This window comes from Humulus lupulus, chromosome 6 (assembly GCF_963169125.1).
Source record: "Humulus lupulus chromosome 6, drHumLupu1.1, whole genome shotgun sequence".
NCBI classification, from domain to species: domain Eukaryota; kingdom Viridiplantae; phylum Streptophyta; class Magnoliopsida; order Rosales; family Cannabaceae; genus Humulus; species Humulus lupulus.
In genome coordinates this window covers 94,591,415-94,596,919 of record NC_084798.1, presented here as the reverse complement: position 1 = coordinate 94,596,919, position 5,505 = coordinate 94,591,415, and positions in this window count along the sequence as shown.

Here is a 5,505-nt window from a genome sequence, read left to right as displayed (position 1 = left end):
TTATACTTTAGCTACACTTTTAACCTAAAACCTCGATTAGCGAGCTAATGACACATTTTTAACGCACTTAGTAACGGCTCTATGGAAGTAGGGCGTTACAATGGAAGTAAAGATGAGGTCTCGATCTGACACGATAGACCTACGCGCTCCATGGAGACGTATTATTTCTTTAACATAAAGATCATCATACTGATCAACTGCATAGTTCGTTCTTACTGACAAAAAGTAGGTTGATTCGGTATACTGATCCATAATCACCCACACTGAATCATGCTAACCCACTATTTTGGCATACCCAACTATGAAGTCCATAGTGACGTCCTCCCATTTCCATTCAGGGAAACCCAAAGGTTGTAATAACCCTGCTGGTCTCTGATGTTCATCCTTGACTTGCTGACATGTCAGGCACTTAGCCACATACTCAGTCACGTCTTTCTTCATCCTAGGCCACCAATATATGGTTTTTAGATCCTGGTACATCTTCGTGGTGCTTGGATGAAGTGAATACGGTGTCGTATGAGATTCATCTAGAATCTCTCGTCTGATAGCAGAGTACATCGGAACACAAATCCGCTCCTTGTACTTCACCATCCCCATCTCTGAAATAGTATAGTCCTTAGTCACTCCATATAGGACGTCCCCTCTGTGTCTCATCAGCTGAGGATCACTCAACTGACCCTCATTTATCCTTTCCAAAAGAGTGGACTGCAAGGTGAGGTTGGCTAACCGACCCACAACCAACTCAATCCCTTCTCTGGTCATATCTTCTGCCAACTCCTTCGATATCTGCTTTGGACTAAATAACTGTGTCAGACCCCTCCGACTCAAGGCATCTTCCACCACGTTGGATTTCCCTAGGTGGTATAGAATCTTACAATCATAATTTTTCACTTACTCCAGTCAATGCCTCTGTCTCATGTTCAGAACCTTTTGGGTAAAGAAATAAATTACACTCTTTTGGTCAGTGTAGATCTCACTTTTATCCTCATAAAGGTAGTGCTGCCATATCTTCAGTGCAAAGACCACTGTTGCTAACTCCAATTCATGCATAGGGCATCGCTGTTCATATTCTTTCAACTGCAGTGATGCATAAGTGATCACCTTCCCTACCTGCATAAGAACACAGGCCAACCCTTGCCTTGACGCATCACTGTAAACCATAAACTTCTCCTGATCTTTTGGAAGACTCAGTACTGGAGCTATAATCAATCGTCGCTTCAACTACTGGAAGTCATTCTCACATTTGTCTGGTTCTACAAATCTCTGATTCTTGCGTGAAATTCTATCAGTGGTGTAGCAATCTTCGAGAATCCTTCTACAAAACGCTGGTAGGATCCTGCCAATCAAAGAAAGCTCCTAATCTCTGAGGCACTTCTGGGCCTTAGCCAATCTCTCACTGCCTCAATCTTTGCTAGAAAAACTTTAATTCTATCTCTGCTAACAATGTGACCAAGGAAGGTTACCTGAGGTAACCAGAACTCCCACTTCTGGAATTTGGCATACAATTTGTGCTCCCTCAACCTCTGAATTACCAATCAGAGATGTTGATCGTGTTTTGCCTCTGTCTGAGAGTAGACTAGGATATCATCGATGAAGACAATTACAAACATGTCGAGGTAGTCCTTGAACACCCTATTCATCAGATCCATAAAAGTTGCCGGGGCATTGGTCAACCCGAACAACATGACTAGAAAATCATAATGTCCATATCTTGGGCAAAAGGTCATCTTCGGAATATCCTCATCCCTGATCCTCAGCTAGTGATAACCAGATCAAATATCAATCTTTGAGAATTTTGTCCTACCCTACAACTAATCAAACAGATCATCAATCCTTGGCAGCGGGTACTTGTTCTTAATAGTCAGTTTGTTCAATTTCATGTAATCGATACACATACTCAATGTCCCATCTTTCTTCTTAACGAACAACATTGGCGCACCCTATGGCGAGAAGCTGGTTCTAATAAATCCCAAGTCCAGTAACTCTTGTAATTGTACCTTCAATTCCTTCAATTCTATCGGATCCATTATGTATGATGCTTTGGTTACCAGTTGTGTCCCTGGTGCCACCTCTATAACAAATTCAATCTCGCGTTGTGGCAATAATCCCGGTAGGTCCTCTAGAAATACATCTAAAACCTCACAGACCAAACTGGCCTCTGTCGGCCCAACTGGCACATCCTTTGTGATATCTACTTCACTCACAATGAATCCTACGCATCCTCCCTACAATAGGTCTCTAGCCTTCAGTGCTGAGAACATTGGAATGTGAGGCCCGTTCACAGTGCCCACAAATACAAACAGGTGCTCTCCATCAGGCTCAAAGGTAACCATCATCCTTTTACAATTAATGGTTGCCCCATACCTCGCTAACCAATCCATGCCCAAAATCATATTGAAATCCTCCATAGCTAGCTCAATCAAATCTACTGATAACTCTCTACCATCCACCTCTACCGAAAAGGATCTAATCCATCTCCTAGAAACTACTAGTTCCCTAGTAGGAAACAAGGTCCCAACCCCCATGGTAAAGAAATCACAAGGCCTACAATGTTTATCAACCACTCTACTAGAAACAAACGCATGAGTAGCACCATAATCAATCAATATAGTGTAAATAGAGCCAGCACTAGAAATCTAACCTGTCACTACCTAAGGAATTGCCTCGGCCTCTGATTGGGTCAGTGTGAAAACTCAAGCTGACGCCAAACTATCAATCTTCTTCTGTTCTTCTCTCTTTTGTTTCAGGCAATCTCTCTGGAAATGTCCCACTACCCCGCAAAGGAAGCATGCCTTAGCACGACATTCTCCCACATGGCGTCTTCGACACCTAGCGCACACTGGATAACCCCTCCAGACCTCATTGCTGCCCTGGCGGCTACTATGAGTACCCCACCCCTCCAATCAGGACCAGGAGTAGTGGAGCTATCAAGGGTCTTCCTCTATTGGTCACTAGGGCCTCTTCCCCTACTAGACCCAGTAAGTGGAGGTACCATCCTCCTAGCATCATGCCTTGAGGTGCTCTCGTGCCAAATCCTATCATCTGCACCCTTGGCAATAAGGGCCTTCTTAACCATCTGAGCATATGTGGTAACCTCAGGCACTGAGATGATCCTAACATCTCGTGCTACCAGGGAGTTTAATCCCCGAACAAACCTGTCTCTCCTGGCAGCATCGGTTGGCACCAAGTCAGCAGAAAACTTGGCCAACCTAGCAAACTTCAAGGCTTACAGAGTCGCAGTCATGTGCCCTAGACCAGTCTAGTAAACTCATCTGCCTTCTCAGCTCGAACTGCGTCGTTGTACTATTTCTCATTGAACAAATCCTGGAACTCTTCCCAACTCAAAGTAGCAATGTTCCGTGTCTAAGATACAACATCCTATCAGATGCGGGCATCTTCCCAAAACATGTAAGTTGCGCAGGCCACCACATCATTACCACCACCCTTATAAAGTCCAGGATAGAGGTGGTCATACTCATCCACTGCTCTGCTCGTAGTGGGTCTGGCCCTCCCTCAAACGTAGGAGGTTGTTGCTTCATGAATCGCTCATACAAGGGTTCCCCTCTATTCAATACTTCTGGCTACTACTGTACAACATGTACAAGGGTAGTGAGTGATACTACTGGTGCAGTGTACCCTACTGGAACCTGTTGTTGGCTTATCTGTGAATTTCTTCATCCTGTCTCTGCAGTCTGCTTTGCTTTTGAGCAAGCATCTGCTACCAGTTCTCGGGGACTGGCGGAGGGTCTAGACCCTTGTTATCATTTTTAGCCTCAATCTTAGCGTCGGCTAGTCGAACTGATCACCTTGGAGGCATAACTCTCCAAGTATAACTGCAATCCATGACTCGGCTCATCAAACAACGAAAACAAATTTTACAACTACCCCACAGTTCACAATCGAGCAACTAAATAACATTCATAGACATCATACTACTTGGCACTCCACATGCATCAATAGTATAACAAACATACATTCTTATATACATTCTCATGCTTCCTAATCAGGTATGCAAATAGGGCAGATATATTTCATTTAAACAATTAAGCACATAATCATCTCATTAATTAGCAAACCATGAGTCGAGCATATCTTTAGCAGTGACTGTACATTGTTGAGCCCAAAAGAGGGTGTTTTAATAATTATACTCGCAAGTGCATGAATCGTTTCAGAATATAATGTTCATGTAAGTATGAGGTCGAACCCATGGGAGTTGACTAACATCAAAAGAAACTATTTCAAACAAAGCAAGAAGATTCTAACCTAGTTCCAAATATTTGATGAGATTTTGTTTTAGAATAATAAAAGGCAAGTAATAAAAAGATTTAAGATTAGATAGAAAAATGGTTTTCAAATGAGATAAGTAAAATAAGATTATTAAGATATTAGAATCCACAAAATGCAAGTTCAATAATATTTATGAGTATATTGATTCCCAAGTTTAGATATAGTTGAAATAAATCACACTATATTTTTTTCAAAATACATTTTCTATTCAAGCACAAGTTACTTAAAAAAAGGTAGGATTTTTCTTCACTTATATAAGATATAATTTCTAAGCATTAGTTGTGTTACAACCTAATGAAACTACAAAAAATCAAAGAGATTATGTTTAGGCAAAATATGATACTTATGCTCTAAGAATTAGATGTAAACAATTTAATGAAAAACATTTAATCAAAGAATATCATATTTTTGCATAATGAAGAACTAAGTGTAATATGCTTTAACAATCAATGATATATGAAAAATGCATATCTTTGATAGAAAAATCCATAGACAATGTTGCACAAATGGGAAATCAACATACAACAAAAAATACTATCTAGTTACATTTTGCTTCATCATCATCTTAATAATCTTAAAAAAAGATTAGAAGCTCATAACTAGATTGAAATAAAAATTACACAATAACATACTTGACATGCTCTTCAAAAGATGAAAATGGTAGAGAGAAAATAGTGAAAAGAAGAGAGATAAATATGAAGTGTAGAAGAAGTTGAAAAGATGAAGAAGAGCCCCCAAAATGGTCTTACAAGACTCTATTTATAGGCAAACTATGAAGATTAAATTAATCAAATTAAAATAAATAAATTGATTAATTTAATTGTGTTGGGAAGTGGTAGGATAAATAGAGTAAGTGTAAGGGTATTGGAAAGATGAAATGTTTGGTTGGATGGAAGATTAGTGAAAAACTAGGGTAAAAAAAAATAAATTAGGAATGTTTACTTAAGTAAAAAAATAGGGAAGAGTGAATTGATATTTGAATGAAAAGAAAAAAGACATTGGGAATAAAAACATGATTTTTGGGTCTTTTTGTGGCTGTGTTGGCAGTTGTTGGAGACATCATGCCGAATTGGGCTAGGTGGGCTGGGCCGAATGGATTGGGCCTTGAGATGCTGAAGGCTCGATTGACATTTGGGGACAACTTGGGTGAAGGAAAGCTGCTGAAGAAATGTGGACAGGTGGCGGCAGGAGAAAGCTTGCTGGAGGCATCATGTGATG